This window comes from Coturnix japonica, chromosome 3 (assembly GCF_001577835.2).
Source record: "Coturnix japonica isolate 7356 chromosome 3, Coturnix japonica 2.1, whole genome shotgun sequence".
Lineage (NCBI taxonomy): Eukaryota > Metazoa > Chordata > Aves > Galliformes > Phasianidae > Coturnix > Coturnix japonica.
The window spans coordinates 64,900,111-64,922,102 of record NC_029518.1 but is presented as its reverse complement, the minus strand read 5'-3'; positions in this window follow the sequence as shown (position 1 = coordinate 64,922,102).

Below are 21,992 nucleotides of genomic sequence, written 5' to 3'. Positions count from 1 at the left end.
CTTGGCGCACAGAGAGGGATGCATTTTCAAAGCCTTTTGCACTAAGTCCACGTCTAAATTCACCTGCATAGAACAGATCTGATCAGGAAGCTCTGAGCCTTATGCTGCTGCAGGTGTGAAGATGTGAATGTGTTGAGGGGTGTCTTTCCAAGGATGCAGCTCTGAAGCAACCAAGAAACAAAATGTGGGCTCAGAAAAGTCTATAAGTTGATTTACGTACATAAATGCTGGCCTCATTTCCACGGAACTGTTTTCTGTTTTAACTGGAAGTTGAAATGTGCTTTGAACCAGTATCTCTAGGCTCTATTTCCAATATTAAATAGAGCCTTCAATTCCACACCTGATGGACTGAGCAGAAAGTTGTGGGTTCAGACTGCCTGTGTGACAGGGAGACATGGGGAAGGGAGAGAATCTGTGCTTGGCTTTAAGTCAGGGAACAGAGAAGCTCAGGGATTGTTTGTGATCTTCTTGTTTTCCTCCAAACTGTCTGAAAAGAATGATCTTAAGCTTGGCTGAGAGCAGTTACCTCCTGAATTATCACCTGGAGGTAAAGAGCAGCATGTCAAAGCCAGGTTCAAGCTCGCTGGGGTTCATTGGACCATAGCAGATAAAATCTAGGAGCAGCAAAATGCTTTCAGGTATATTCAAAGTCAGTCCAATGAGGAATGATTCCCTACAGCATGTCGGATGCTATAACCATGTATTTTACAGGAAACAGGAGGTGGAAGATTCTTAGCAACTGAAAAACACAGTAGAAGAAATGATTACAAGATCCGAGGTGTGTATTCAGCTACCTTTAGTGCTGATATTATGAAATATTATGGAACATGGAGCAAAGTTCACAAGTTCTTTCTGTAGACTTGCAGCTGAACAGGTTATGTTCCACCTTTCACATATGTGTATATTTATCCTCCTTGTTCTACAACATACTCTTTTATTTCCAGGGTAATGTCAGGGCTTGAATCAGTATCCTATTTTAGAAATTAAGGACTTCTTGCCCCCCATTTGGAACCCCCCATTTGGAACCAGGTGATTTCGAGTCCCATTTTGAAATGGGGAAAAAGTGAATTTGAAAAGCCACATCAACAAATTATGGTTGGTTCTGTGTTCTAAGAAGTAATTGAAAGCTTTTGCCCCTCTCCCTCCCTCTCACTCTCCCTCCCTCTCCCCCGTGGCTTCAGCTTGCATCTTTTAGGCTCAATGCAAACAAATAAACAGTTTCAAGGTGAAAGCATTAGGAAGGAAGGGCAGAGGCAGAGCTGGGGAAGAGATGCTGTTCTGCACCCCTCACACAGCTGTGCGGGGTGTAAAACCTGCTGGGGAGGTTCACGTCGAAGCATATCTTTGCTTTTTGTAGCGCAAGCAATGTGCTTTAGCTCTAGTCAGGAAACTGAAGTACAAAAACTGCATTTCAGCTCTGAGCCCTGCAGATCAGCGCTCTAAACTACACAGCAGCTCACAAAGCAAAACAAAACAAGACAAAACAAACAAACAAAAAAAAAGGCAGCGCATTTTTGAGTATATTGATTGAAAAGCCAAAGAGGCTGGGTACTTCAGTGTTCTCAGAGGTACTTCACCTGCCAGCTACTGCACAGGGCTAAAGAACCCTTCTAGGAATGCCCATTTGCAGCTAAGCAGCAACTTAAGATTGTGGCCAAATAGCTCTGCAATGATGGCTGGCCTACAGCCTGTGCTTTTTTTTGTTTTTATTTATTTATTTATTTATTTATTTATTTTGTCTGTAAAGAAGGCCTTCAAATAGAAGCAGAAATAAGCAAAACAGACATTTCTGGTGGTGAGAAAGGACACTGGGGATAAAAAGCACTTAGAATCTCAGTAATATTGTCTTTATCTGGGGCAATATATCAGAAGAAAAGGCATAACTTTTCTTCCTGAATTAAAGGAATTTGAAGTAATATATCATGCTTTTGTCATAGCTAATAAAAAAAAAAAACAACAAAAAACCTATTGTCAAGAGATGCGTATATAAACAGTGGAAAAATGTGATTAACAGATTAAAAAAGAACCCCGAAACTCCATACAATGTGCAGGGAACTTTTTGTCTCAATTAGCAAATAAGTTTATCTTAAATTGGAAGAACTTACATATAAAACATAAACCCTATATGTGGTTATGTGCATTCCTTCCATGTAGGTCCATCTGATTCACCACACATCAGAGGAGGCCTTCCTGCTGCTGTAGTGCTCAGCCCTGTGTTTTGGAAGGAAGTGAATCTTAACCAAATGCAGAAAGTAGCAGTGAATAAGAATTTGTATTTAGAAGGGCTCCTGAAATGGTTCATTTGGAATGTTTGCTATGTTAAAGTCAAGCTAGGAATTTGTGAAAGCAGGAACACATGTCGCTGATTAGGATGTATCCTGTAAGAAAGGGGAAAGATCCTTCTTATGCTTTTAAAATGTCTTCCCCTTTTACGCAGCAGATGGTGCTAGATTGTGAATATGTGTCAATTTGATATATTTATAGTTTGAAGAACGCATGTTGAAAGACATGGCATGTACAGTGTTCAAACAGACTATGTAGCAAAGTGATCTTTATAAACTCATCCGTTCTGGCACAGTCTTCTGTGGTCTGCATGCTTTGCCTGATGTCTCCTCTGCACCGTTCCAACAGTCAGATTTGCCTCTGTCTGCAGTGCTTCTGAAAGATGCCAAAACCAACGAGGAGCTGCGCGGCACAATGATAGTTAGTTCCAAAGCATGTCTTTTGTCTAAAGAATATGAGTAGCAGAGACAGAGGTAATAGGAATTTACACAAATTTCACATATCTTTCATGGTAGACGCTTGATCTACAGCATACCTAAAGCATCATGATTTTCCTGCCCCAGGTCTGTGTATCAACAGCATTGGATGTAGTTTTGGCATGTAGAACCATGCCACCACAAGAGCGAGCCAGAGTCCAGCTGCCTATAAATCCACTCTGGCATGTGACAGGACCCTGTGCACAGTGGCTCTGGAGTGAATTTGCTGCTCAGACCCTGGCCATCTGGTGCTGTTCCAAGAAAAATAAGTATTTGAGCATCCATAGTGGAATGCTTGCATAGACCTGAGATCAGACTTCCTTTCAATAAGTCTCTGGGCTCACCTGAAGCATCCACTTGCATTCTTGCACTTAAACTTGCTGGAGGTAGAAGAACTGCAAATGTGGCCATCCATACAAAACAAAGCAGAGGTTGTCGCACGGCTTCTAACATTATGCTGCCTTTGTGCTGTCCTGCCCAGCATCCACAGTGAGACACTGTTGGAGTTCAGTCAGCTCTTGTTAAATCAGCTAAGTCTCAGCATAACCCAGCCTGCTGGCTGAGTCCTTACTGAAGGAACTTCGTGTCTGACTCTTAAGGGCTTGATTACAATGGACATTTGGTGTGTAACTTTTCTGGGCTTTTAAGAAAATTCTGGCTGTGGTAATTTGCAAAATAGGCTGATTTGACACTTGATTGTAATAACCTTCCTTAAAGTCAGTTAGCTTAGATCCCTGGAGCTTTTAGGAAAGACCAAGAGAGATATGAAGCTCATTTGCTTCATCGAAGACCTACAGAGGAAGTGTCACTCCAACTTTTCCAGAGGCTCTTTCTGGAATGGGAAAAGACCCTTTTGGGGTCCTTAGGTCCAAAAGAGAAAAAAACTTGTTCAGATACTGAGGATAACTAGGACGTATTTGCAAAGACATTTCAACTGTCACCTCATCTGTCACATCCTGTGATCAGTGTTGCTGTCTGGTGGATAGCACATCAGTAAGAATGGGTGTGGAGCAGAAAAGGAACTAAATTAAAGTTTAGTGAAGCAGAGACCAGTGGGGTTGTCAAATGAGTGACTGTGGCAGAATTCTTTCATCTTATCCAAGAATTGATTACTAAAGCAGCCACAGAAAATTTAATCATTGAAGCACAGCTAATGCCAGTATGTCCAGGTGCTGCTGAAATTCTTCAGAAGTGAGATTTCAATCACAATAATGTCATAATTATTTAGTGACTCCTCAGATGGGGAAAAAAATATGAAGAACAGACCTCAGGCTTAGATCACCTGAGTCATTCTCTCAGAAAGACAATAGAAGTGCTGTCCAAATTCATATCTGCTAAGGTTTTCAAACGTCACCCCCTTCAGTGTGGATGCTGATGGGAAAATCCTTCAAATTTTAGTGTTCCACATACAGCTCAGACTCTTCATTCTTTCCTTCGAGGTCTTGTGCAAATTAACTCCCATCTGTCTTTCTTTTCCATCTTCCAGTCAGTTTCTTGCCTGCTTTGCCTGGCTCAAACTGCCCCCTTTTCCTACTCCCCATTTCTAATTTCTTTCCTGGCTTTCTTCCTTTTTTTTTTTTTTTTTTTTTTTTTAACTTTTGCAAGATGATAATTAAAAAGACTCTTTGGACCACCAACCTCTCATTTTCTTTAGTGGAAAAGATTAGAGTGTAGAAAGAAAGAGATCAATAGCAAGAGATAGCATGCCTGTTCTGTGTGCTCTCTATGAACATTACCTGGATACAGAGAATGCACTATGTGTAAGTAACAACACAATACCTGGTAAAATAAACATTTTCAACAGCACAGCACACTCATGTTGGACAGCATGGATGTTGTAGAGGAGTTACAGAATCTTTTCGTTAGACAGGAATCTCAGTGTTAATGTGCTATAGCTACTTTTTTTGGTCATAATTCTGTTTTTCTCGCCTTCAAACTGAGCTTCCTCAGGAATGAGTTTGAAGGAGTCATGTACTGTGCACAGCAATGAGCATTTCTGTACTTCAGTGATTTGTTTTCTGGTCCTTCTGCAAAAATCCTAAACTTTGCTTTAGGACCATTCCTCCTTCCATGGAGAGATGCCCATTTTCCTTTGCAAGATCTACTGGAAGGTCTTAAATAATAAGGTCCGAAGGTCTTAAATAATATTTTAATCAAAATTATTATTATTATTTTTTATAGAATTATTTAAGAGGGAAGTCTGACTGAGGTTGTTCTAACAGGCTATATTTCCTGCCCACTTAGGCAATTAGTCCTCAGTCTTAGTGGCTCAGGATTAGTGGGGTCAGTTTTGGGGGTTTTGTGGGGTCAGTCTCCTTTGAAAAACATCTCTGGACATTGCTGTCTTCCTCTGAGTCTCTTGTCCTCAGCCCAAAGCCTGACTCTGATCTCAGAGTATTTTAAATGGAGAGGCAGATCACCATCTATGAAGTAAGTTAGATAACCAAAGAGTATTCATAGGTTGTTAAGAGGGCCTGTTGTTTTCTCATTATCACTTCGAGGATGAATTATGGAATTAGACTATGGCAGAGGTTTCTAGCAAAAAAACTCCCACATCTTACTTGTTGATGTGTGTCTTGTCTCTTGAAACAGTGCCCCAGGGAAGGACCTTAGCTTCAGGATTTAACTGAACAAGAACTCATGAGAGAAGGCCCCTGATTCCCCACCAGCCTTGGCCATGTCCCTGGGTAAGAGCAAGCGCTCCCAATGCAGAGCCAAGCTCATGGGCTGCCTCCAAGGAAAGAGAGCCCAGGCTTGAGGACACATGGTGGGGAGATGGCAAAGGACAACATGAGATGTGACACTGTGCTGCATCCCTGGGGGCTCCTCCTGTGCTGAGATGAGCCAGTCCTACAGAGCAGATGTTCTGTGCACTGTATTATGCTTGCCAATAATCCAAAGCATGGAAAAGGAGTAGAAAAGGGTGATAACCCATTGAGCTGCCCTGTTTCCCATATTCTTTCCTACTAGCCCGTGGTTTACAAAGTAATGATGTACCTGTTAAAAAGGCTGTGGGGAGCTGTGAATAATTCACAAGGTTCAGCAGGGTCCATAGAAAGCTCTGAAGAAGTCTTGATGGATGTACAAGACTTCACAGGACAGGTGAAACATGTTAAGGACAGTGCAGACATAGCTGGGAGTCTACAGATATGCCGAAGGACCTGGCAGCATGGATGAAGAAGTGTGACTTAGTCCTGGATACATTCACAGGAACAACTCAAATGAACAACTCATAATAATATTAAACTTGCCACCAGGATTTAACATCTGTTATATTTTCAGCATGAAAGTAAATGCTCACATTCCTAAAATTCTTAAAAATACTATATTTTTGTGATCTTCACGGAATCACACTGAGTCACAGAATTGTAGGGGCTGGAAGGGACCTCTAGAGATCATCTAGTCTAATCCCCTGCTTTATTTTAGTATATCACAATAAGAAATGATTTTTAACTACTCTATTATCTGTCTTCTCTCTCTGCATTCAGCATCGCTTAGTCACATTGATGCTGACTTTTCCTCAGTGTCAGATACTGTCTTAACTTGTTCAATAGACAATGGATTTTGCAGTGTATAGACAGGGCAGTGCTTTCTCTTCCTTTTGTCTTTCTGTTCTCACTGTCTGTTTTCCTTCTAAAACTTACAGCCTGGCTCTGCAACCTTTAGAAATCTCAGCGAGGATTGCTTAACAGTTACAATTCTATTTAGTGTTTCTGATCTCTGCTATAATGTGATTTAGAACTGAGGTTTCCAGTCCTGATAAATATGTCTTGCTCACTGCCTTGTCCCACAGGTGACACTTTCATCTCTTCCCAGCTCTGGACCCAGTCTGTGTCTTCCTGCTGGAGGTGGAATGGGCGCTGCTATAGGAGCAGAAGCACACAGCAGGCAGAGTGCAGACTGGGAGACAGGAGAAACAAGTCTGAAGTACTGCCATTGTGCCATGCAGTGGATTTCTCTCTGCTTTAGCACATTTTCAGATACGTTACATTGTCTAAAAGCTCTCTGGGATGCCCTTTATGGAGAAGAAAGTATTGTCTAAGAAAGATTTATAATTTAGTTTTCTATTTTTTTGCTGAGATGTTGCTTGTGGTTGCCTACACTCAAACATCTGATAGTTGCACATGTGGACAAGTACTTGACTAAACATAATGAATAGCACTTATTTCATGGTGGACTGGCCATTTCTGGAAAAGAACAGCAGTGACAGCAGGGAGCTGTTCCTATTCTTTCAGGATTTTTCTGTGGTCCTTCTACCTCTTATATTAGGTTTACTGCTGGAGGTTGGGAGACATTTTGTGAACAAATGAGAAACAGAGAGAAATGGAGAGCTTGAAATAATGTGTCAGAGATAATAAGGATAATTTATTTCTTGATGGTAGAAAGATAGAAATTGATCCCTTTTCAACACCAAGAAAAAGTTCAGTTTTTAGTATTCAAGAAAAGATTCTTTTCTTGCCACTTGCTTCGTGCTGAACAACCAGCTCTCATAAAGAACTTCCACTATTTGCATCTTTATGATTATTTCAGAAACACTAGCTCATTTGTTCTTAACAATGTTGCTGAAAAATACCAGTAATTATATAATGACTGCAGAAATCACATTTTAGGTAAATGAAGAGAGAAATGATTTTTTTTTTTATTATTTTTTATTATAACTCTCCAATTTATATGTAATTACCAGCTATAAAAGAGCCTTCCTGGTATGTGTAATGACCACCTTTTGTCCTTACATGAAAAGTCGAGGTGTTTTCATTCAAGGTTTTGTTCTCCTCAGCTTATTCCTGGCTGGTTGGGGAGACAGAGGCAGCTGTTTTCATGACAAGTCACGCAGCCCTTCCTCAGACTATTGAAAGTGTTGGTTTGAAAACCAGCTGGGTGTATTCTCAGTCTGTCAAGCCCAGGCCATAGAAACAAGAATTCTCAGCAAGCTAGTTGAAATGTGCCACTGTTAAAAAGAGCAGTTCTTGATGTTGTTTTTAATGTTAGTAGAAATGAACAATTATTAATTACCTGTAACTGCTATGATTTAAGAGTAATACAATAGATAGTATGCAGATGAGACAAAACAGCATGTGTTGTTTTTCCATTTACTCTGGACTCTACTAGAGATGCTCTGATGCCTTTTTGTGAAGTCATACTAAATGTTTTAAAAGAAAATATACAGGACTACTCTTCAGCCTCAATTATTACAATTATTAACTACTAACTTCCTATAACAGGAAGATTTATAATCAGAATGAGATGTGCTTTACATATATGCTGTATACGTGTGTTTGTATACACAAAATGGACAGAAGGTAAAAGATTATGATTGGGTAACACCATAGCCACCTGTTTGATTGTATTTCAGTTACTGCTGGGGGAGAATGATACTTTTGGCCTTTTTGTTTTGTTTGCGCAGGAAAAGTACTGCTGGAAGTAGAAAATCTATGAAACATGTGGTTGTTGTAAATGGCACAGCTGTGGTCTTCACCTAAATTCTAATTAATGGGGCAGAAGGAAGATGATCAACATAAACCTGGTGAAGATGTGGTTGCTGGTGCTCACCAGCAATCTGGTACATCATCCCAAGGTGGAGGATTCTCAGATGGCTGAGCTTGAGCAGGAGGTAGCTGAGCTGTTCAGTATCAGTCCATACCCTACAGTAATTTTGTATAACTCTATCACCCATAACATGCGAGAACAGCCAGAAACAGCAACCTCTTCATTATCACTTTTGTGATGGCATGACATATAGGCACAGTGAGTAACTGGTACAAAAAAAGACATCTGTATCTATCAGACTGTCATGATCCCAACATCACTAGATCAAGTGTCTGCAGAATTTAGTATATTCTCTGCTCCTGCTCCATGTGGGTCCCTCCTACAATGCCATCCTTCCCCAACTGATCCCACACGGCCTTTCAGTGAGGCCAAGTGCAAACTCCTTATAGTGGGATTGAGTGAACCCTGAGTAAGTTTGTAGACGACACCAAGCTGTGTGGTGCAGTTGACACACCAGAGAGACAAGATGCCATCCAGAGAGACCTAAACAGGCTTGAACAATGGGCCTGGGTGAACCTTGTGAGGTTCAGTAAATCCAAGTACAAGGTCTTGCACCTGCAGTGGAGGCAACTGAAGCAACCAACACAAGCTGGAGGATAAAAGATTGAGCTCAGCCTTGCCAAAAATGATTGGGGTGATGGTGTAGGGGAAGCTGGACATAAGCCAGTAATGTGTCCTTGCAGCCCAGAAAGCCAAGTGTATCCTGGTCTGCATCAAAAGAAGCATGGCTAGCAGGTCAGGGAGGTGATCCTGTCCCTCTGCTCTGCTCTGGTGAGGCCTCACCTGGAGTACTGCGTCCAGATGTGGAGTTACAGGATCACAGCATCATAGAAAGATTTGGGTTGGAAGGGGCCATTCAGATAATCTAGTTCCATTCTCCTTCTATAGACACCTGTCTCTAGACCAGGCTGCTCTAAGCCTGATCCAGACTGGTCTTGAGCACTTCCACAGGGAAGGAAGTAAAATCCTCTGTGTGTAGGAGAGACATGGATCTGTTGGAGTGAATAAAGAGGAGGGCTACAAAAGTGATCCAAGGGGTGGAACACCTCTCCGATGAGGACAGGCTGAGAAAGCTGGGGCTGCTCAGCTTGAAGATACCTGAGATCAGCCTTTCAATACCTGACAGGGGACTATAAGAAGGAAGGGGACAGACAGGACAATGAAAATGGTTTCAAGCTAAAGGAGGGGAGATTTAGATTGGATATAGGGAAGAAGCTCTTTCACAGTAAGAGTGATGAGGCACTGGTACATGTTGCCAGTGATGAGGTGGATGGATGCCCTGTCCCTGGAGACTTTCAGTGTGAGGTTGGATCAGGCCTGGGGCAATCTGATCTATCTATGGTGTCCCTTTTCATTGCAGGGGAGTTGGATTAGATGGCTTCCAAAGCTCCTGCGGGGGTATCCATGGGCTGCGTGAGATCTGCCTGCTCCTGGGTGGGCTTCTCCTGGGCAGCAGGTAGGCGCTGTTGTGCACCCGGAGCTCCTCCTGTACCTACCTCAGTGCCCGCAGGGCTGTTCTCTCCCATCTCTGGCTCCCTTCTCCCAGCTGCTGTTGCACAGGTTCATCCCTTCCTTCCATCTGCTCTCTCAGAGTGCACCCGGCATCACTCACGGCTCAGCTTTGGCAGCGGCGGTCCCTACAGAGCAGCTGGAGTTGGCTCTGCTCTCACATGGGCAGCGCTGTGCCCTACAGCCCCAACTTCCCCACCAAACACTGACACATAAACCCAACACAGGAGCAAAATAGATGTTTTCCTTATTTCAGTGTTTTCAAAGATTTGATTCTGTTTTGGCAGAAATATTCCTAAGAAGGCGGCCGACTGGAAAACAAAAGTCTTTCTACAGCATTATTTCTTCCAAGCTGTAAATAACCCATGTTTCTAATTAAGAACGTGAGTGAATAAATATTGGTGAAGCCTACCTCTGGCCCGCCTGCTGTTCTCACGAAAATTTCTCAAAATTTGCTCTCTGAAAATTGCCCTTTGAATTTCCCAAGCTTTGTTGCATACAGTGTGCTTTTCCAATGGATAAGCAGGCTGGGCAGTGCTTCATCAGTGCAGATTAGTGTTACGGCAGGCCAGATGAGTGAAACGAGTAGAAGAAAGTTGAGTTGCCTAAGAAATGATAAATTCTGAATGTCACAATATTGAACATTTGATTCTGGGTCCTAATCTGACCCCATACTTGGAGGTTTTGAAGTTCTGTATTGTTTGGTTGAGGTGTCTATCAGGAAGGTTCAAGACAGCTGCTGCTCTGAAGCACTGTGGTCTGATAGGTGGAACAAACTCTCTCCTGCCTTGTCTGAACCTTTCCTGGAGGTGATGAGAGCTGTAAGTCCAGGCCAATGTGCAGACACCTGCCCTGAAGTGAGTTCAGTGGGGAGATGCAACAGTCTAAAGCAGTGGTTTGAACTGTGTTGTGCAAAGGCATTTTTTTGTGTGTGAAACTGGACTTGTACAGAAAAGCAAGGAAACATCAGCTAGTGGTACTGTCTTATTATGTCTGCTACTGATAGACTTGCCTCTACTAAGGCTAAAATTAAAACCAATCTTGCAATATAAAATATTACAGTACAAATCACTAAAACTTTAACATTTCTACCTCAAATTGAATTGAGAATCTCCTTTGTTGTCAGCAGTCCACACTGCATATTTGATTATGGCTTGAGAAATGGAACTGTGTAATGATCAAGGGATTTGAGAGACAAAATTTATTCCTAGTGATAACGTACGTTTATCTTGCAAGTAGCAGAATGTTCTCCTTCCATGTGAACTACATATATTATTTTGATAAATGTGTAAAGATAATTATTTGAGGCAAAAATTCTTCCATATATCTGAACTTGTGACAGCAAAAATGCCAATCAACATCAATCAGAAGAAACTTCTTAACATTTACATTTACTTTTGATGTTTACAATAACTCTTAACATTTTCTTTATTCCAAAATTCAATATAAATCCAAAAGGATTTATAGCTGATTCTTGAAAAGCTCTGGCAATATTTTAGATTTTGAAGCTATCACACTTTAATAGATTCAAACTTTAAGGGTATTTATGCCAACATGAGTTATATTTCTGACTTGCCTTTGAGAAAAGCTGACAATTGTCTTCACTGAGCACTGCCAGATGTGCTGTGCTTTGCTCTTCTAACTACAACTAAGACTTGTAGACAAAGTCTTTTATATCTTCAGGGGAAATCATACTACATTTCGTCTCAGCCTTTCACCCACTTTGTACAATACCGATTCCAGCTCTGGAAGAACAGAGCTTATCCCATGGAAACATACATCAATTTCTGCTTTTTAAATTTTGTTTTATTTTATTTTTAAATGCCGAGAAGACTTGCAGCATATTGCAATACGTGGAACAAGTTTTTCACTGCTTCTTGTCACTGTACTTTGCCATGAGTACACTAAGAAATTTGACTGGAGAAACGACGTGGATTAAAATAATGGCAGGAAAATCAGTCAGAATAAATGTGACACTCCCCACTTCTGAGCTACAGAACCCCTCAGTGTCCTATACCTATATGAACTAACAAGAGCCAGCTCTCCATGTTGCCACGCCATTCACTGATTCCTTGTTAAAAATGTGATGGCCAGCAAATTGCTTAAGGAATCCATCCCTCTCAGGGTATCTGGCCTTTCCTGTATAGAAATGACTGCTTTTCCTCACTTCTCTTTTTTCAAACTGTGAGAGTTATGGAATTTAAAGCACATGAAGGCTACAGGTAAACTTGCAGTTCACTGTGTTCAGTATAGGACAGGCCAGACAGAAGCTTTATTAACTATCATCAGGCTGTTATCTTTTCACTGAAAGTTAAGATCTTTCATTTAGGATAAACTACTTAGCCAGACTTCTCCAACATGAAATATTTATAATTTCACCCTCAATTGGTTTTCAGTTATAGGGTGCTCACCCTTAAGATACTGGGAAGGCTGCAGAGTGGTTAATGTACAATATGAAGTGAGAATCTGAAAATATTACTATTGTCTGCCTATATTTGGTGCTTGCAGAGCCTTGTCTCACCACCTCCCTCAGAGACTTTATCAGGATGATGCTGAGTATGAAAGAATGATCCTTGTCTTGAAGAAACTTGCAGGTGTTCCCGCTTGTGATGACCCTCTGCTGAATGTGGGTGGGACACATGGCAACTTTTTGGTTCATCATGAAGCCTTTGAATGCGCAACAGGAGAATTGGGCTATCACCAAACATCAAAAACACCAGGAAATAACACCTCTAAATAGAATTTAAATAATACCTTCTTTTTATCACATTATTTACCTTAAATAGCAAGTGAATGGTGAATATAACACGCAGTAACTCATGATAAAGCCTGCAGGTAAATGACTGTCCTATTTGTAATAAACAGTTTTCTATTTAATATACTGGAGTTGTTCCAAGGACACCTTTTCATAGGAGAAGCAGATGCAGATGAAGTTTTGCGCAATTTAGGCTGTCATTTTTTTCTTCATAAAACATTTAATTAGCAGCCAGACACTTGAAATGGCATTAAAACAATTGTTTGATATTAAACAGCACACACTTTCAACATGTGAATGCAGTTATACTGAAAAGCTTGAAAATGTCAACAAATTGTTGTGTGTTTAAAAAAGAAATTCTAATTTTCTTCCAAGGTTTTTTCTTATACAAGTTGAAAGCTGAAAAAAAGTTCAAATGAACTATAAAAAAAAAAAAAAAAAAAAAAAAAAAAAGAAAGGGAAAAAAAGGGAAAAATTGTTTCTTTAAATGACAAGAGCTTATTAATGTTTCTCTCACTAATAAGAAAAGGCTGACCTATATTCTGACTACTGTATTGAACTGCTGTGCTTTTACCTGAAAAAGTTTGTTCACATTATCTTCTTAAAATGTGAATACAACAAAATAAATAGCATTTGAAATCAGAAGTTGGTAAAAGGAGAAGGAAACTAAGTTTTACATCCATTTCTGCCATAGATGGATTGCTTAGGGCCAGAGCAAATGGTGGATTGCAACAGCAACTGTTAGATTTTTGGAACTGATCAATTGGTTGTATTGAAAACTTCTGAATCAATAAGATATGAGTCTTGAAGTCTTGATGCTTTGCATCCTTTGAAGACACTTCTTTGTAGAACCCTGAGGTGTAGCATTCTGGATGACACTGGAGCATAGTTGATTCCTAAAAATACAGATTTCAGTTTTCAACTATCACATAGTCATAATCTCATCGGTCTATTACTAGGGTGCACTTATATCCAATTACTCTTTCTAGACATTGTGATCATCATAGAAAATGACAGAATAAAAATGTTTATATAACAAACTTAATCCCATAGAATCAAAGTTCTCTTAAAATATGCAAAAAAATCTAATTTGCAGCTGAATTCTCAGACTCTCTTTGAGGGCCATAGATTTGCCCTGAAAAAGTTTTTCATGTAATTGAACTAAACAGCACCAGTCACCCTAAAAGGATACCTCCAGCTGAAGAATTTTGGTCTCTAACAGTGCCACCTACACATAGAATAGTAACTGTACCATAAAAAGCACTTTTCCCTAAGTCATATTTTCCTACTACTTACATACCATCTACTACTTACATACCATATATGGGATTTATATTGAAAATTATTTGCCCAAGCACAGCCTGTACTCCAAGAAGACTATGGATTGAAATATATTCTCTCAACCCTTCCTTCATCAGCTTTGGCACATCTCCTAATCTCACCAAACTCATCAAGAACAAATTTCCTTCAACCTTTATTTTCTGTTGGATTCTGGACATCACAAACATGATAGAAACCATAATTATAGCATGAGGTAATACTGCAGTTTACAGAGTTGGAGAGAATGAAAAAGTCACAAGTGATGAAGACTATTGGTGTGCATTCTAGAAACACAAAGAGCTAAGACTGTTAGAGAACTACTTGCCCAGATTTAACTTAATCCTTTTAACTAGTTAGACAAGTAGACAGATAGCGTAGGTTTCTACACTTGGAGCAGAGTGGTGATGTTAGCAGCAGGAGAGGAAATGAGCTTTATAGCCTCTGAAAGGCAGGATCATGGTCATGGTAACAAGTTATTTGCCTCTTGCAAAAGACTGGTGTTAGGCTTCTTATGGGTAGAATTAGAATTTTTCTATAAAAACTGACTATTTTCTGGTAGCTTTTTAAATATAGAAGAGAAAACAAACAAGAAAGATTCCCACATAGACTATTCAATTGCTGAACCATGCTTTAGAGCATGTGAGTAATACAATTTATACTTTATGTAGTTGAGATGAGTAGTTGTGGTAAAACCAATTAGCAAATAGGACATTCAAGTTTGACAATGTGTTTTTTAAATAAAAAGCTGCTAGTGAACAGTGCTTTCCAATTTCTGATTTTATAATATGCACATGTACAGTCATAGATTGGCTATGGCAATGCAAATAAGGAGTGGTGGGAAGCACCAGCACTGAATCACAGTGCGGAGGAGAGAACAGCAGAGCCTGTGTGAAATCACACATTGTGGGATTTTCAATACAAAGCACTCATGTGGCAAAATAAAGGATTTAGAAGAGAATAGTTCATGCACATATTAGAGAAATTAGCGTCCATAGTACTATTTCACACTCAACCCAGGGGTTTTAGAAAGAGCCAATTATTACCAGCACCTGCTTTGGATAGCAGTTTTGTTTTGGCTGGCCAAGAGGTCGTGCAAATGAGTCAGGAAACGTATGATTCTCTTCATGAGGTCTACCCCAACGAGATGGTGGTTGCCCACCAGCTGAGGTGAAGGACAAAGTGGAAGAGGTTGTGTGGGTGCTTGGGAGGGTATCACATATTGGAAGGAAGAAATGGCAGCTTGATCCGCTGATCAGTTTTGTTTGTAGTTAGGGCCACGTGTTCCCTTGATTGTGGAGGTAACAGTGCCTCAGATAAGATTGTGCTGGGTGGTTTATGTAGTTTAGTTCAGGATACTGTCAGAACACTTGTCCATCTATCTGGCCTTTCTTTTTTCTTGCCTTAAGCCCCCTCAAACTGCTACTTTATCCTCAGGCAATTTGTTTCGCTCAACAATGCACACCATTGTAATATAGAAGCTGTGCCTGAAACAGTGCCTCCTGGTGACTTTATAGGAAGTCAGGCTTCTTACCTGATGTGACTTTCACATGTGGCCTTATTTTCACTTCGCCAGCATCTAAACTCTGAATGAACCACTGGCCTCTAACCTGGGGCCAGGACAGGAGCTGTCCATTGTTCGGCAAGCAAGTTCCCCTCTTCTTATGACCTCGTATAGGAATGCATAGAGTAAAAACAGCTACAAAAAAAGATGGATGTTGCTGATTAAGACTTGCACTCAAATCTTCTTCTTTCTTCTAGCACCTAATACATAGAAGAACATAACATTAATCAGACTGGCTGTAACAGAAGGAAAACACAACAACCAAACAAACATATTCAACTTCTGAAGCATAGACTAACAGCAAAGGGCCCCATAACCACAACAGAATCTGGTAGTACCTTTATGTTTTCAAATACATACAAGGTCACTAATTACCTTGAATATTTCCTACCTTCTATAGCTAATTTTTGGATACATATTGCAATTTTAAAGTTATCTTGCCACTTCATTGTTTAACCCTGCTCTGTTCTACCTGAGGTTAAAAATTCCAAATTGCACAGAAAAGTTGATTTGTCAAATAATTTAGTCACCTCTTCATATAATGATAGAGTACAATTGGCTGAAGAAACTTGTTATCAGCCTGGGGTACTGGTAAGCACTAATTATATGTAATGAGGCTTTTGTCTTGCAGCATTCTGAAGATCATCTTGAACTGCTCCTCACGCTTTAGCAAAGGGACTGTCACGATGAATATTCCTTCAACATTTTCCCCACTCGCTGAAGAGAAATTATAGCTTGTTAGACGGAAGCTCATTTTGAAGCCTCAATTTTCTTGAGTATCCTGCTCTTGTGGGGAGTACCAGGTGTGCTCAGAGACCGCGGCCTTCAGATTCAAACTCAACTGACATTCTACAAGTCTTTGATTTTTTTTGTCTTCTGCTGAAGTGGCAGTGGTTGTCTTGACAGCAGGAACAAAGCTTCATCCTTGTACTTTGATATGTAGCAAGGTTAAAATAAAACCAAAACAGGCTTTCAAGAAATGGAGCATCTGTAAGTACAAAGTTCTAGTAAAAGCTCTTGTGCTAAGATGTATTAAAAACTGTTGATTGTGTTCAGGGCACTTTGTTACACTGTTACACTGTTTACTGTAGCATATGAAGGTATTTCAATAAATTCGTGCTTTACAAGGCGATTTGTGAGATCTCACTTATTTCAAACTCAAAATAAAGTTCATTTACTTCATTTTTTATTGTTTTTTAGACATTCCCACATCAGTGATTTCCATAGTGCTGACTATCTTTGCTAGGACTCAAGTTTTAGATGGTCAACATAACATAACATATACCATACCATACCATACCATACCATACCATACCATACCATACCATAACATATGGCACTAGAGTTTTGAGCTTTCTAACAAAACGGCAACACAACCTGCTGTTTTCTCAAACTGAGACAAATTAGACTCTGCAGTGAAGCTGTACTTTGCACTTAAAATGTTTTGGTGAAGACAGAGGTTAGAAGTTGCTTGAGTTCACTTGTCCATATGAATTCTTGTTGTCACATTCTGTGTAAAGTAGGATTTTCTGCTTTGCTTGCTATAGTTGTAAATGTGACAGAATCACAGAATGGTTGAGTTTGGAAGGAACCTCTGGACTCATCTGGCCCAACTTCTGCTCCAACAGGAGCACCTATAGCAGAGTGCCCAGGCCCATGTCCAGGCAGCTTTTGGAGATTTCCAAGGAGATCCCACAGCTCCTGGAAATCCTGTGTCAGTGCTGCATCACAGCACAGAAGTGCTGCCTGGTGTTCAGTAGGAATGTCCTATGTTCCAGTTTGTGTCCGTCACTCTATTCCAGGCACTGGGCACTGCTGAAAAGTACCTGGTGCATTTGCAATAACATTTTATTTTGTAAAAGATAGTTTAAAAATTCACAGACTGTATTTCTGGCTCACCTGTATGAAAAATATTTAACTAATTCCTATTGAGGTTTTAGTGGTTGCGGGAAGTTATTGAAAATGAATTGTCTAGTGCTCAAACAAAACATTATTGTCTCTGTAGTCACAGAAATATGTGGTGCTGCTTGTGAATGATGCTGATTTTTGAAAATTCAGTGCCCAGATACTGCAGGTTTACAGTGTTGCTGAATGAGAAGAGAGTTAAAATTTGTTGTGAAAAGTAGATCTACATGGACCTGCATGCACCTCTGTGTTTGCATAGGAAGGTTTGATGAAAACTGTCAGAATTCTGCTTGTGTGCAAATTGCTCAAGGAAGCTGGTGCTTGACTTTATGAACCTACAGTTGGGAGGAATGGAGAAATGAGCACAAGAAGAAACAGTGCTCATTGTTTCTGATTTATCTTCCTTTTAATCCTTAATGAAAGACCTGTTTTATGGTTATGGCTGAATTTTAATAGCACATTTAAATGGTAAATTAAAAATAAATACCTACAATAATATCTCGAGCCTCTCTAGAACAGTATTTCCCCATGCCTATCTGTGTACAGATGGGTCTCTTCTACCTTGCACTTCTGAAAATGTCAGCCAAATTCAGATCTTTTCTTCGTCTATTTGCCAGACAGGCCAAAGTAGGAGAAAAGAGAATGAGAACTCTTGAGATCCCCTGCTGATCTACTACTAAGACAAAATGAGCATGCAAGGAAATATGAACTTTAACCCTGTCACGGTTTAACACAGCAGGTGACTAAACACCACACAGTCATTTACTCACTCCCCACCTTCCCAGTGGGATGGGGGAGAGAATTGGAAAAAAAAGTAAAACTTGTGTGTTGAGATCAAACTATTTACTAAGACAAAGAAAAGGAAAAGAAAATAGTTATGATTATATATATGCATATATATGTGTGAATGCATACAACGCATGATGCACAAGCAATTGCTCACCATTCCTGATTGATGCCCACCTAGACTCCTGAGCAGTGAAAGAGAAGAGATGATCTCCCACTCCCTTCAAAACTCCTGCATGTCATATAGTATGGAGTATTTGTTTGGCCAATTTAAATCAGCAGTCCTAATTCTGTTTCCTCCCCCAGCTCCTTGGGCACTTTGCTGTGAATGGTCTTGGCTCCGTACAACAGTGCTTAGCTGCACCAACTATAAACAGTGGTGTGTTACTGTCATTGTTTTTCTCCCAGAATCAAAACACAGCATCATACCAGATACTCTGAAGAAAACAACTTTGTCCCAGATGAAACTAAGGCAAACCCATAATTAGAAATTATCATTTTGGCAATACAATAACTGAGAAAAAAATTGTGTTTTAATGTCTATTTATCACCTGCTGAAACAAGTATGACTGCTTAGCAGAATCAAGATTATCCTTTGTTAAATAGAATTTCAGTTAACAATTGCTGCTTAATCAGAACAGCATACTATTTATTTTAGTTAAACTCTATCAGCCTCTTGGGAAACAAGGGATTAAGGATATTCAGCAGTTGTACAGCCAGACATCAATTTTTTTCCTGAACCACATTTTCGGACTTGCAATTCATATTATTTCAAAGAGTTTATGAGCCCTCTTTGTAAATGCATATAATTATCGTTCAGAACATAAAGAGAGAATATAGGAAAGAACACATTACAAGCCTCTTAATGCTCCACGGAAGACTGGGTCACTGTACATTAGCACAGCTTTTTCTTCGAGACAGCCTTGTATATTGTCCATATAAGTACCTTAAAATCCACAACACTAATTTAAGGTATTAGTTAATCAGTTTTACACTGTCATATAATTAAAATATGAAGATCAAGATCAGCTAAATAAAGATTGCTTAGAGATGTGCAAATAACAAAAAGAAATGGTATAGATAAGAGCATGCCAGTGGATATTCTGGTGTACAAAAATATTTTTATTTCCTCTGAAGAAGAGTTCATTGTAACAAAGAGCTTATCACCTGTTTCCATGAAAAAAAACTCTTTCATACTTCCCCATGTCCTGACAGTGCTATTTTACCCATGGGAAAAATGTTTATACAATGATCTGAACACATTTGTATGGACCTTCTCCCTCATGACTTTTGAACCTGTTAATTGATGGTAGCCAAATTTAGCTGGATGGGTAGATATCTAAATTCCTGAGTAATCTGTGGCAACAGAGAGTGGAACAGGAGAGAACATTTCTGAATGGGAAGAGGCTGAAGAATGATCACATGTGTTTCTGGGCACCAGGGATCCTGCTTGGGAAAGAGCTGCTCCCATTGCCTATGGCTGGCAGAGCTTCAGCTGAGCTGCCGGACATGGTGTGCTAATATCAGGGCAACTAATCTGCTCTGCTGTGTTCAGAAATGCTTTCTGTAACATCTCTGAGGTGGGAGGGCAGTGGGTGCAGTTCATAAAGCTCAGAGCATGAGTCTCTGCCATCCAGCTGTTCTACAAGGATCAGGGTGGGGAGGCCAGCTGTGATCATACCACTGGCTGTGCTCACTCTTCTAGCTGTTCCCACCTCACAGCTGTGCCCACCTGTGGCTGAGCCTGTGCTCTAGGACAGTGTGTGGTTGAAATCAGAAGGCTTTACCTCATGGGCTGCCTGTCCGTGGGAGTCTGTGCTGAGAGCTGTTTTTACCTGTAACTTTTATGGAGTTCAGGTTTTCCCTCTCTAATACTGCAGCTTGGAAGGTGCTATTTGCTCTTTTCCTCTGCCTTTTTATTTGGGAATTGCATTATCTTACTGTGCTCCTTTTTTTTAGCACTCAGACCTTAGCAACTTGACTCCTGCAGTGGTTCTTGTTTGGGTTGGCTGGGCTCCGTCCCTGGGCTGTAGAGTGGCTCTCAAAGCCTCTGACAGTGGCTAGACACCACACAGAGTGAGGCTGCTGTCACAATACAGAGTGTGGTAGAGCATAAGCCCATCTCTCCATCTGCTCACCAGATCTTTCCTCAGGCAAAAGCAGGCCAAGCACAGCTTTTTCTGTAACTCAGCAGTAGATGGCTCAGCCATTGCTGCTGCTCCCACTGCTTGGCACTCAGTTGTGCCACAACTGCAGCACTCCCATGGTAGGTTTCCTTTAATTTCTTCTCATGCAGGATAATAAGCACACACGTGAATAAGTGAACAGTTGCCATTTGGCATCAATCTTAAAATTTCTGTCTGTTTTCTTGCTAGGCACCAGGACAGGCAAACAGATCTTTCTGCTCCTCTACAACCGCCTATGGAGGCCAACTTGCCTCTGAAAGCTGATTACTTTCACTACAGCTTTGAGAAATTGCCAGTGGACCAAATTATCTTCACTTTCATTTCATGAAAGTGATAGCATCTCCTCTGGCTCCAGTGGCTGCAGGTAGATGTAAAAGGAGGGATGTTCAGGCTCCTCAACTATCTGCATGTAAGCATCAGTGTGTACTTAATTTCTCCAGGCACACAGGAAAAGACAAAATGAAGGGTAATGCTTTAACTTGATTGCTGCTTGCATTGTACATTAGTGACACAGAATGCAACACAGGTTGCATTTAGTAGTGAATATGCCTTGGATCCACACATGGAGTCAAGCAGAACATCCCTGGGCAAATCAAGGATGAAGACGTGTGTAGGTTGCTACTGAATGCCCCACTGCAGACTGAACAGAAGGTACCTCTGGCAGAAAGAGCACAAAGCATTTCCTGAACTGTCCAGGTATGTGCAGGAATACAACAGTACTGGTGGGGAGAGTGAGGACAATACCTATTGAGAATCCCTTTGAAACTGATAGAGAAGAGGCAATGTTATAATACAGTCCTGTATGTAGAAGTGCCTGCTTCTGACTGTGAGTTATACAGTTTGGGTGCCTAACTGGGATGTAGGTGTTTAGAGGCGTGAGAGGTCTCAGGTTAGGTGACAGGAAGTTAGGGTAAGGTACCTAACTGTATTTTCCTGGATATTTATATTCTCTCTTCTATTTCTTTTGTTTGGGAGCTAAAGGAGATTTAGCTCCTGTTAACATTTGTTGTGGACAGTTGTCATGCTCTGAGCCTACTTCTCAGACTCCTCTCCCTCCCCCAGGTTCTCTAGATGCTACGGGACCATAGAAGGAGCAAACCAACACAGCTACCTACCCTCCACCGCTTACTACAGGAAGAACTGCACTCGTTCTCACCCGTTCCTTTCCCAAAACCCCAAGAAGTGTGCACTGTCCACAGGAAACCATAAAAATAAGAGAATTTGAGATCAGTCTCAGCAAATTAAACTACTGATTCTGGCAGAAGGAAAAGTCCCTTAGCAGTCAGCTGGAAAGAGGAGTCCTATATGCCTGCATTTATCGGTGAAGAGTTTACCTGAGACTCACAGAGCAGCCACAAGTTGCAGACAGTCTCTTGCTGCTACTTGTTTTGCTTCCCTTCCCATAATGTCATACTGGGGAAAGCTAAATGGAGGTTGAAGGAGCTCTGTTCTACAGAAGAACACCCTCCCCCTCTCATTCCTGCATTTGAGTTTTCAGGACATGAATTTGAGCAGTCTTACTTCACTTTTTGCTGTTAAAAATTACTGTGTTGCTTACAAATTGGAGAATGTAAAAATGAGTGTGCTCATTGTGCACTACAAAAATTCCTTTTAAATCATTGTATCTCCCATATCTATATAAAAGTCATAATAGAAAGAGGCTT